The 12,868-nt window shown below is 57.9% G+C and overlaps 1 protein-coding gene across 4 annotated transcripts in view; it reads right to left on the bottom strand.

The window, feature by feature from the left end:
• The window catches only part of TBL1X (transducin beta like 1 X-linked), a 197,217-nt gene that overhangs the window by 149,035 nt on the left and 35,314 nt on the right, over nt 1-12,868 (bottom strand). The window contains exon 1 of one of the 4 annotated variants that reach the window (XM_045996462.1): nt 220-328. The exons of the other annotated variants lie outside the window; for them this stretch is intronic. The gene's annotated coding sequence lies outside the window, so the exon portion shown is untranslated. Of the gene's footprint in view, nt 1-219; nt 329-12,868 lie in introns of those variants that run through there. 4 annotated transcript variants of the gene reach the window in all.

Here is a 12,868-nt window from a genome sequence, read left to right as displayed (position 1 = left end):
TTCCTGGGATGGAGCCCCCCGTCAGGCTCTCTGCTTGGTGGGGAGCCTGATTCTCTTCCTCTCTCTCTCTGCCTGCCTCTGCCTACTTGTGATCTCTGTCAAATAAATAAATAAAATCTTAAAAAAAAAAAAAAAAAAGAAAGAAACTGGGAAGAGACTAATGCCCCACTCACACTTAATTCAACGGACAGAAAAAGCATGTTATGTCCTTGAACTCACAATGAGAGAGGCCTATAGAGGAGGAGCCCAACAGCAACTCTCCCGGGGGCTTGACACTAAATCGTAGGATTTTCCAAAAGAACACCCAAGCGTTCGTGAATGCAGGAGCATCTCCATCCCAACTTCGTCCTTAATAAAAAATTGTGGGAAAAACAACACAGCTTAGTCCATTAACTTAGACTCTGATTAACTCAGTCTTTGAGGGTTTAATATGAAACAGTTTGCTGTTTCTGGAAGAGCACGTCTTTGAAAGGAACACAAATCGCCTTTGATGTCCCCTCCCTCTGTGGCTCCAAGCTTCTCTGAATGAGCCCCAAGTGTCACAGTCTGACCACCATGAAAGGTGCACTCCGCTTTACGAAAACAGCAGGAAGATTTCCACCTCCGAGGCGAGAAGAGGCCAGCGCCAGAGCTGGGCCTCCCCGGCTCACCCCTGCTCTCTGGCTCACCTTCACCCTCCAGATGACTGCGTCTCTCCCGCCCAGAGAACAAATTCCAACGTGGCCCAAGGGCATCAGGAAGCCTGGTTGGCAGGACGGGGCAGGCTCCAGCACGCCTCGCTCCCATGACCCCCGGGCCAACCCGGGTACCGCTTCCTGTATGGTTCACTCCAGGCCTGGTTCTCACTCGTGCTTGTCCACCCCATACGCCAGGCCCTGTGGACCCCACATGCTGCCTGGCACCAAGGACGCGCCCAGTGCTGCTCTGACACAGTGAAGACGATGACGAGCTACCATGACCTCTGCCGGGAAGGTCACCAGGATGTCTCCGTGCCTCAGACAAGCACACGTGTGTCCAGACGCTCCTTTTCACCCCAAACAAAACTGACCCCTTTCCTCCTGGCAGCCACTGGAACATACACCGCAGGAGAGAAGTCAGGAAGGTCGCTGCATCCTCCGAGTCTCTCAGCCCCTTGACCCTCACCTGTCAGCCACTCCTCGAGCGTCCTGGTGCCGGAGCACCGTGTTCCCCTGCGACTCTGGCTGACAACGAAGGGCTCCACCCGGGCCACTGTCCTGGCCCTGGCCTGGGGCCAAGGGCAAGTGTCCTGGCCCTGCTTCTCCCCAAGCCCAGCAACCTTTTCCCGCCATCTTTATCTACAGGCCAGTCACGTAGACCTCAGGCTCACTCGTGGCAAATAAAGGCACTCAGGGCTCTGCACATGCGACACCCTGCAAACAGAAAAACATAAACACAAACACCATCCCAGAGACACAGAAGTGGAGCCTTGCTCCCATCAACGCTTTGCTGCAAGAAAAGTTACATAAACCAGGCTGAAATGATCACAACCGAGAGAGCAGCATGAACGCCGGCCCGACCTCTGAGGGAGGGGAAACCAACAACAACAAGAAATCAGACAGATTAAATCTCATCTCCAGTCTCCATGAATCATTATGTTTCAGCCATTAACGGGACCGCCGGACATCAAACAGCGCAAATATCCCCAGCGGTGAACAGTTAACGAAGTCCTCGAGTCTGCATCCTGTCCCCTCCATGGGCCCCAACGCCTGTGACCCTGAACTCAGACGCACTGACCACCTCCAAACAGCATCTTGGTCATGGTCACAGAGGATCACTTTCCTTCCCAAGCCTCCAAGGCTCAACGTCCCCCCGTGCCACCCACGTCTCCCAGTGGCCTCACGAGCCGCCACCGTCCTCTGCAAACCAACGTCGGCTCCAAGCATATGTACACCCGCGTTCGCGCCGCGGCGTTATTCAGAGCTGCTGAAAGCTGCACAGAATCCAAGTGTGTTTCGAGGGATGAATGGAGACCAAGCGGCAGATACACTCAACGGAGTGGCACGTGTCCTCAAAGAGCAAGAAATTCCGACACCTGCTCCAACACAGAACGGCCCACCGGGACGTCGCGCCAAGGGAGACAGGCCCGTCGCGAGTGCACGGCTCCTCTCCCAGGAGCCACCCGGAGTCGTCAGTCAGAGACGGCCGGAGAGATGACCGGGGGCTGGGGGAGGGGAGAGCAGGGACCGGTTTCAGTGTGGAAAGAGAAGGTTCTGGAGATGGACGGTGGTGAGGGCTGCACAGCACTGTGAAGGCACAGCGAGAGCCTTCTAGAGTGAACTCTAACAATTTAAACGAGTTAAAATGGCAAACTGTTGCCTGTACATATTTTAGCACAATGAAAAAAAAAGGTGAATAAAATCTGTAATTCAGATCTTCCACCCTACGTGCCGCACCGATCTCAAGTGTTCACTGGCCACACCTGAGGCCCACCGCACTGGGTAGCACAGAAGGTCCCTACCGAAAGTCCCAGTGGACAGCGCTGGCCTGGTGGCCGCTCACGGAGGTCCCCGCGGCTGACGAACGGGGCCGCGAGGCACGGCTGGAAGGTAAGTCCCCGTGCTGAACCGGCCGACCCGGCTACCCAGTACTCACTCGTCCACTCAGCAATATTCCTCAACACCACTCGTCTCCGTGCCCGGCACTGGCTTTAGGCGAGGCACTGGCTTTTAGGCGAGGCACCCCCAGGACGGTGCAGACAAACCACAACACGGCACACGACATTCCACCCACAGAATCCAAACACTGCGCGTCCCTGGATTCTGTTCTTCACAGAACCCGCTCCAGCGTGTTCTACCCTGCTCAAGGGCGACCCCACACCCGGCGCGGAACTCTCTGGAACGGTCTCTCCTCTCCTCTTCCACCTACCGGCTAGTTTCCTATGCCTGTTTTCCTCCTCATCACCTCGAAGGAAGAAATGGCCTTTTTGTTACCTTCCCGAAGTCAATCCCGCCGACATCTTCTCTCGGTCCCGTCCTCTCTCCCGCCTGTTCTGGGCTCTGCATCATGCGGCCTGTCATCCTCCTCTCGTCTCTCACGCCTGTAACCCGAGCATCCTCACTCTGCAAACGGAGCGCTCCCTCGCCCCTGCCACCGCATGAGGACACAAGCAGAAGACGGTCGTCTATGACCCAGGAAGCCGGCTCAGCAGACGCCGAAATCTGCCTGTGCCACGAGACTGGGCGTCGGGACTCCAGAAATGGGAGAAAATACCTTCTCTTGCTCCTAAGCCCTCTCCCGCCCATGCCAGTTTCTGGTTCTTCGTCTCAGCAGCCCAAACCCACGAAGACGACCACTCCTAAAAGGAATCCAAACGCCTCGGTATTTGGGAAATCGTCACCGGCCGCCCCCACTGACAAAACGTCAGGGATGAAGGATCCTCGACAGAGCCACAGCGTTTCCTGTCGCAGCCACGGATCACGGTCACGCCCGTGTCACCCCTGCACGCACTCAAGGACCTGGGAGGTGCCCGCTCTGTGCCGACACAGCACGGGGAGTGACCCGCCTGGCGAGCCGAATCGACCAGTAACAGCCAGCTCTTCCGGACGCGAGCAGCGGGGCCAGGACGTACCTGTCGCTGTACCTGACACGCGCAGACTCGTCCGGACAGCAGGTGCCTCCGGGGGGACGACCAAGATCCCTCAGGCCCCCCCCCACCCGACATCTGCGCGCTGCTCGAGGTAAGAACTCGGTAAACGTTAGCTACTGGAATCACGTTCCAAATGATCACACGGAAGGTCGGTGGTGACTCTGGAAGGAATTAGCGGACCGACCTCTCGGTAATTGCTTCAAGACCCAAAGAGAAACAACAGTAACTTACAGTCTCGAAACCGTCCTAGAAATATTTAAAATAACACAAAGTCTTTGGCGGAACAACCTCTGCACGTCGGTTTCCGTTCGAAGGACACACGTGGCTCTCGTCCGGCCACCAGAAGAGAAAGTTAAAGTCACTGCTTCAAGCCAACGGCGGGAACATGCCGTCTGTGTCACCAAAACCCAGCCAGGAGTCGCTGACCTCCACGTCACGTCACCGTTAGCGCCGTTCCCTTTCTGGGGAGGTTAGTGAGACGCTCTGCAGCGGCGGGACGGCGTCTGGAGGACGGGCGTGCCCTCACCTCACGAGGATTCGCGGTGCTCGGATTTGACGGCCGAGCTCAGGACGCTGCTGGCCGACACCGACAGGCGCATTCCGTGGAAGCTCCCCGGGATCACCACCTGTGCGTACCACGTGCAACTTCTTTAGCTCCACAGCGCGTTGCTGCCCGACAGAGCTGCTCCGCGCCGACGCCCGGCCGAACACAAACCGTGCCCTCCGCCCACGGTGCGACAGCTTCACGCGCCGCCTCGCCATCAGCGCCTAAGACTTGCTTACAAGCTGCCTGAAAAACACGAAACTGTGGACTTCGGTCCTCACAGGACAGAAGAATCCCATGACCTGTGTGCTCCGGTCACCGGTTTCTAACAGCAACAGGCAACGGCGTGTTAGCGGCGGGACGCGTGAGCCGGCAGCGCCTACGCTGCCCACGTCGGGCCGATCCCTTTCCAGCCACTGCACGGCAAGGAGCGACGCTCGGAGGAGTGCCCGGGGGACACACAGCGTGACCTTCAACGCCCACGTGTCCCCCCCTCGCTCCCCCGATCTCGGTCGCCGAGACTCTCCCGCCACTGTGTCTAGTGGGCCTCGGACGACATCGCGATGACCCTCCGCGGCCCGAGACACCGCTCCGGACACGTTCCCTCACGGGAACCGGCACAGAGGCGCGCCCGGAGACAGAACGGTCGAGGCGGGCTGCTCACAGCCAAACAGAATACACGAAGTGCTTGACACCAAACACAAATCACCGCCTCACACACGTCCCATACAAAAAACACTGTCCTGCCCTATTAATTCTCACGAGACGTCAGACCGAGTCACACCACTGGGGCAAAATCAAACAATACACGGTGACTTTCCCAAAACCGGAACCATTTCTCAGAGCTGCATGCCCTGTCTCTCCGGGTCCCTGTGACTCCTGTGGGAGGGCCCTGGTGGCTTAAATACCCAAAGACCTCGCGGCGATCAGGTGCACGGGCAGCCCTGAGGCTGTGTGTGCCCACGGGGAACGCACACTTCTTCGCAAATGCCCGCAGGCACACGTGCACGTCCCCGGGCACATTCCCAGGAAGGCAGGTCGTGCACACCCTTCGCTCGCCTCCTTCGCTCTCAGAACAGAACAGAACAGAGCTCTATCCGCGCGGGGTGGCCCTGCTTCCTCACGGAGGACTGGGAGGCTCCTCCATCTCCCAGAGACTAACACAGACCAGCGCAGCTCGCACGGCACAGCGCACCAAGCAAAGCCCTTTCACGAGTGGTGGCCCTATAGCGCCGGAGACCACCAGGGTTTCGGAGGTCCCGCAGCTGGGAGCAGAGCTAAGAACTCAAGTGCGATGCCGTCTGGAGGCAGGTCGGCGTCACCAGTGAGCTGGGAAAAGACACAAACTCGTGCCCCGCCTCTGAAAACGGGAGTCCTAGAAACAGGGGACGACAGCGTGCAAGCAAGCACCAAGCCCTCTGCCGAGCACTGAGCATGAAACAGCTTAAAATGTACAACCAAGTGCTGTGAAGGCAGGAACCGGGGACCCCACTCAGGGATGGCCGCCGGAGTTCGTGCGACACCGACTTGGGTGTCACAACGCCTCATGGACGTTAGCGACAAAGGAGAAGAAAACAAAGCAAAACGAACAAAAACATTAAAAACCGTTGAGTCGCGCACTTTAGATGAATGGACTGCACGGTCCGTGACCCCCATCTCAAAGACCTGTTTCTCTCAAAGCCCAGAAGAGCTAAGAGTAAGTGCATCTCACTGTGTGACTCATGCAACAGCGCGACCCGGACTGAAACCAACACCGTTTTGCACAAAACACGTAAGGGAACTGTGTGATAACGCGTGGCCAGTAAGTAACTGTGCTGATTAACAAAACACGTAAGTGATTTTAAACGAGAGAAGCACGACCCAACAACGAAGGGTGTGTGACGACCTTAGGAGGACCATGACTTCACAGACTTTGGTTCTGCTACGGGAAACCCACCGTCAGCACAAAGAACAAGAACCGTCACCCGCCCTGTCTGCCTCGGCGTCTCCCAGGCCAGTGTTTAGCGCGACGAGACAGCTGAGCAGAAAAGACAGTCTGAGAAAACCCCGGCGCAGGCCACCAGGCTCCCGCACAGATTCTCCTGCTCACGTCCCCGAGACTCACTGCCGGCACCCACCGCAGTCCCCTGGCCCAGCCACACACCCCCTCTACGTCCCCAGCATGGGGCGCATCGGCACTCAGTAGAACACACGACCCGACCTGACTGCTGGGTGCTTCTCCTGTCGAAGCGGGCCGGGCAGGACAGCCACAGGCAGAGCTACCGTCCCCATCTGAACCCCTGCCCCCTCCATCGTTCTGACCTGGTAACTCTGCATCCCTGACCTTCACGGCTCCAAACTATCATGTAAAAACCAAACTGTCACTTGTCTTTATTTTGGGTCTTCTGTGTGCGAGACTGTCCGTATTTGCCTTACAAATCACCCTGACCATGGGGCGCCTGGGTGGCTCAATGGGTTAAGCGTCTGCCTTCGGCTCAGGTCAGGATCTCAGGGTTCTGGGATCGAGCCACGCATCGGGCTCTCTGCTCAGCAGGGAACCTGCTTCCTCCTCTCTCTCTGCCTGCCTCTCTGCCTACTTGTCATCTCTGTCTATCAAATAAATAAATAAAATCTTAAAGAAAAAAAAAATCACCCTGACCTTAAGGTCTCCCCTCCCCCCAATAACTGGTTAGAAGGTCCACAGACGATCCCAGACAATCGGAGGATTCTTTGCGGTCAGAACGTGAAAGCAGCATTTTCTCAACATCTGGTAAAAGGGGAGTGTATCTTTTCACTGAAGATTTTCACTCAGAAGGAAACGAAAGGTCCCGAAAGCTGTCGTCCTAATGCATCTCCCTCATATAAGAACATCTCTAAGCTGTAGCATTTCCGTCCCTAGAATTCCATTTGTACGCACTTAAGGACCAGAGGGAAAGGTTTTCGAAACGCTGGAGGGGAGAGGAAAGACCGTAGGATGATGAAAGCAGGGAAGAAGTAAAACCACCAAAGGCTGCGAACAGAGACCACACTCACATATTCAACATTACTGTTAAGCGTTTTACGCTGCGAGGAGCTGCCCGTGTCCCCTCCGCTGCGGACAAGAAGCCCTGACCCCCAGGCCCTCAGAGTGCGACCGTACTTAGTGCCGTCAACAGGGTAATTACGTTTCAAAGGAGGTCATCGGGGGTAGGTCCTAACCCAGCATGACCGGTGTCTTCGTTAAGTGGAGACTCCGACAAACGGAGAGAAGACACACAACCGAGGAGACAGGCCTCAACAGGAAACGCCACCACCGCCACCACCCCCGCTGACACCCGGGTCCCAGATTCCCAGCCTCCAGGGCCGTGTTTGGGCCACGCAGGCTGTGGCACACTCTCGGGCACCCCAAGCCGGTACCGCACACTCGGCCACGTTCTGTGCCTGGACCAGGACAGGGCGCGGGCATCCTTCTCTCCCGTTCCTGAACCCGAAAAGCAGAAGGCAAGGAGGCTCCTGATCGATCCTGCCCCCTCCCCTCAGAGCCTCTGGGCCCTGTTGAATGAGGAAATCGGACGTGTTTGGACACGGCGCCTCTTTTCCGTGCAGGCCTGTTTCCACGTGCATGAGGGCACCCTGCAGCACGAGCTCCCTGGGAGGCCCGGAGTGAGTGAACACGCAGCTCCCCACGAAACCCTCCTATGCCGCAAGCGTTCAGTAAACGTGATCATTTTTTGAAACTGGGAGGGGGGACCCCCCTAGGCCAATTAACCTGCCCCTATGGAGGTAAGGATCAGGAACCAGGAAGTCTGTAAAGCTCCTAAGAAACTCTGGCTGACAGCCTGGTTGAGAAGTGACCCCCAGAGAGCCGTGTGCGGCCCCGAGCGAAAGAAAGGAGAGTTATGGGCCGGTCAGGTCCTGCCCTTTAACTGCTGGCGGGCGACAGGTGGGCGTGCTGATGGAGAAGCCTACAGAGGCAGAACAGCACGGTGACGATCCGGAACCCCACTGAGGCCCAGACCCTTGCATCCTGACTGTCCGAACGCACCCCTGCAAAATGCGCACTATTACTACTCCCACGCCAGTGGCAGAGGCTACAGGCCTCGTCCTTCTAGCAGGGGACAGAAGGGAAGGGAACAGAGAACCCCTCAGGTATAGCTGGGCCTACCTGGACGTTGAGGGACAGTAGGTGACACGGCCCCATGCCCTGCAGGGAGGGGAAGATTCTGAGAAGAGGACACAGGACATCTGCATTCAGGACACGGCACCAGCTCAGACATGGGGATCCACGGACCTGGCGTCCGGAAATCGGGGAAGACCAGGAAAAGGATGTCTGGCTGCCTCAGCAGGATCCTGACCCCCTCGTGGCTCTCCTGTACCTCACGTCCTCGGCCCTGACACGGGGACACGTCCCCGCACAAACACAGCCATCGCTGCTTCAGGATTACCTGCCGCTGACCTGGTAGCGCCTGACAAACAGCCCCAGGGAAACGCTTTCACCGCCAGTGACGTTCAGATCCTTACCGGGGCTCCTCCGCTCCGGAAGGAGAGCCCGTTCTTACCGAACAGGTCCCAAAATGTAACGAAAGAGGGGAGTTAAAGCAAAAGATAAACTGTGTCATTCAAACGTATGTACTTTGGGGGAAAAAAACAGAAACGTCTTCCTCCTGTTACATTTTAAGATTCCACAGGTTCAAGTCAATCCAGACAAGTGACAATTTACAATGGAAAGACAAATGCAATCCCTTCAAGTTGACAGGCCAAAAGGATTTTCTCACCTTACTTAGAAAGAGAAATGTAAATATTTTTGAAGAGACAGGAAAAAAAAATTTAAAAAGAAACACGCAGTACTTTTTAAAAAAAGAACCCAGTTTTTCCGTTAAAGCTGTAGATAATTTAAGAACATAAAAATGTGTGATGTGGTCTGTTCATTAAAGTGCAGGATTCGGTATAAATTAAATTTTAAACTACAAATTACCCAGACAATAATCTCGAATGTAATAACCGAATTTGCTTTAATTGCTTTCAAATTGTGCTGGCAAAATTTTAAGGAAACTCCCAATTCCTGCCAGTATCTGAGAAGCAGTCGAACTCAAGCAGAAAAAAAAAACCATCATAAAAGCAAGTCTTCCGGGCTTCGGTGTCCCGCACGAGGCCACGCAGACCCAGGGGCCGCTTCCTTCAACTGGAGGGAACGGGAAATGAGAGCAGAGCCTGCGCTCGGTGAAAATAACGTCCGGCGCATGAACACACGATCCCTGCGAAACGCGTCGCCACAACCGGACACGTGCGCCAGCGGCTCTTTAAACTGCCTTGCTCGCTGCGGAAGGAGGAAGTCATACACGCTCCCCCACACGCACGACGTCTTCTGCTGTCCGAGTTGTGCTCACTCCTCACGCGGTGCGCTGGGAGACCCGCTGCGGTCTCCCGTGCTTGGACAATTGGGCGTCCCTGGCAGGCGGATTCTCTGCCGGGTTCACACTCCGAGCCTCCTCCCCGCTTCCCGCTACTCGCGAACGGCCACAGAGGGCACAGCAGGGGGCTGCCCCGCGAACCAGGGGGGGCTCTGGCGGAGGCACACGGAGACCTGGCTAGAACCGCGGGGCAGCACCGCGCCGCCGACCTGCAGGCCTCCGGCCAGCCTCTCCGACAGGGTCCCTACGCCGCGCACTCCCCTATGGGCGTCCCGCCAGGGTCCCACGTACTGTCACATGCAGTGACCCCACTCCCCACCCGCCACCTGCGGACGTCACACAGCATCCCCGCTCGCCGTGCGCCACCTGTACACGTCACATGCAGCGACCCCACTCCGCGTGCAGGACCTGTGGACGGCACATGCAGCGACCCCATCTGCACAAGCGCCACCAGAGAACGTCACACACAGCGTCCCCACTCAGCGTACCACCTGCGGTCGTCACAAGCAGCGTCCCCACTCCAAACGTCACACGCAGCGTTCCAACTCTGCAGGCGCCACCTGCTGACGTCACACACAGCGACCCCACTGCGTGTGCGCCACCTACAGACGTCACACGCAGCGACCCCATCCACGTGACACCTGTTGACGTCAGACGCAGTGTCCCCACTCTACGGGCACCACCTGAGAATGTCACACGCAGTGAAGCCTCTCCACCTGCGGACGTCACATGCAGCAACCCAACTCCGCATGCGCCACCTGCAGACGTCACGCACAGCAACCCACTCCACGTGCCACCTGCTGGCGTCAGACGCAGCGTCCCCACTCCACGGGCACCACCTGAGAACGTCACACGCAGTGACGCTCCTCCATGCGGGCCACCTGAAGATGTCACATGCAATGACCCCACTCCACGGGCGCCACCTAAGGACGTCACACGCAGTGACACCACTCTGCATGTGTCACCTGAAGATGTCACACAGAGCATCTGCACGACGCAGGCACCACCAAGGGACGTCACACACAATGGTGCCACCTGAGGACGTCACTCGCAGCGACCCCACTATGGGTGTGCCACCTGTACACATCACAGGCAGCAACCACACTCCCCACGCACCAGCTATGAACATCACACACAGCATCTCCACTCTGCATGCTCCACCTGTGGACTTCACAGGCAGTGACGCCACTCCGCATGCGCTACCTGCTTACATTAGACGTCCCCACAACGTGGGCGCCACCTGCAGACGTGACACGCAGTGACCCTCAAACACGTGCCACCTGCTGACGTCAGACGCAGTGTCCCCACTCCGCAGGCACCACCTGAGGACGTCACATTCAGTGACGCCATTCCCTGCGCGCCACATGTGGACGTCACTCGTAGCGACCCCACTACGCGGGCGCCACCTGCTGACGTCAGTGGGAGCGATCCGCTCCAAGTCAGACGCAGCGTCCCCACGCCATGGGCGCCCACTCTTGACGTCAGACGCAGTGACGCCACTCCATGTGTGCCACCTGGTGACGTCACACGAAGCGTCCCCACTCCTCGGGCGCCACCTAAGGACGTCACACGTAGTGACGCCACTCGTGCGCCACCTACAGACATCACTCGCAGTGATCTTCCATGTGCCTACTGACGTCACACTAAGTGTTCCCACTCCCCGGGCGCTATATGTGGACGTCACTCGTAGGGACTCCACATACACCACCTGCAGACGTCAGACGCAGCAACCCATTCCACGTGCCACCTGCTGAGGTTAGATGCAGCGTCCCCACTCCGCGGGCGCCACCTTAGTACGTCACACCCAGTAACGCCACTCCCTGTGCCCCACCTGCAGACATCACTTGCAGCAACCCACTGACATGCCACGTACTAACCTAACACTAGGTGTCCCCACTCCGCGGGCGCCACCTGAGGATGTCACTCGTAGTGACCCCAATACATGGGCACCACCTGCAGAGCGATCCGCTCCACATCAGACGCAGCATCCACACACCATGGGCGCCCCCTCCTGACGTCAGACGCAGTGACGCCAATCCACATGCGCCACCTGAGGACGTCACACACAGCGACCCCACCTTGCAGCCGCCATCTGCAGACGTCAGACGCAGTGACGCCAATCCACGTACCACGTGCTGACGTCACACGCAGCAACCCCACTCCACGGGCGCCACCTAAAGACGTCACACGCAGCGTCCCCACTACACGGGGCCACCTGAGGACGTCACTCGCAGCGACCCCACTACAGGTATGCCACCTGTACACATCACAGGCAGCAACCCCACTCCCCACGCACCACCTGTGAACATCACACACAGTGCCTCCACTCCGCATGCTCCACCTGCGGACTTCACACGGAGTGACACCACTCTGCATGTGTTACCCGCATACGTTAGATGCAGCGTCCCCTCTCGCCGTGCGCCACCTGTACACATCACAAGCAGCGACCCCACTCCGCGCGCAGGACCTGTGGACGGCACATGCAGCAAACCCATCCAGAGGTTTGCACATGCAGCAAACTGCCACCAGAGGACGTCACACACAGCGTCCCCACTCTGAACGTCACACGCAGAGTTCCAACTATGCGGCCGCCGCCTACAGACGTCACACGCAGCGACCCACTCCGCGTGCCACCTGCTGACGTCAGACGCAGTGTCCCCACTCTGCGGGCACCACCGGAGAACGTCACAAGCAGCGAACCACTCCACGTACTACGTGTTGACGTCACACGCAGCGACGCCACTTTGTGGGCGCCCCCTGCAGACGCCACTCGCAGCGACCCCACTCCACGGGCGCCACCTAAGGACGTCACACGCAGTGACGCCACTCCGCATGCGCCACCTGAGGACGTCACACAGAGCGTCCCCACGATGCGGGCACCACCAAGGGACGTCACACACAATGGCGCCACCTGAGGACGTCAGTCGCAGCGACCCCACTATGGGTGTGCCACCTGTACACATCACAGGCAGCAACCGCACTCCCCGCGCACCACCTGTGAACATCACACACAGCATCTCCACTCCGCATGCGCCACCTGTGGACTTCACAGGCAGTGACGCCACTCCGCATGCGCCACCTACCGACATCACTCACAGCGACCCCACTACGTGGGTGCCATCCAGACATCACACGCAGTGACCCTCAAACACGTGCCACCTGCTGACGTCAGACGGAGTGTCCCCACTCCGCGGGCACCACCTGAGGACGTCACACTCAGTGACGCCACTCCCTGTGCGCCACATGCGGACGTCACTCGTAGCGACCCCACTACGCGGGCGCCACCTGCAGACGTCACTTGGAGCAATCTGCTCCACATCAGACGCAGCGTCCCCACTCCGCGGGCAC

This window comes from Meles meles, chromosome X, assembly GCF_922984935.1.
Source record: "Meles meles chromosome X, mMelMel3.1 paternal haplotype, whole genome shotgun sequence".
In the NCBI taxonomy this organism is placed as follows: domain Eukaryota; kingdom Metazoa; phylum Chordata; class Mammalia; order Carnivora; family Mustelidae; genus Meles; species Meles meles.
Note: the sequence above shows the minus strand (reverse complement) of the source record. Positions and strands in the feature narration are given on the sequence as shown.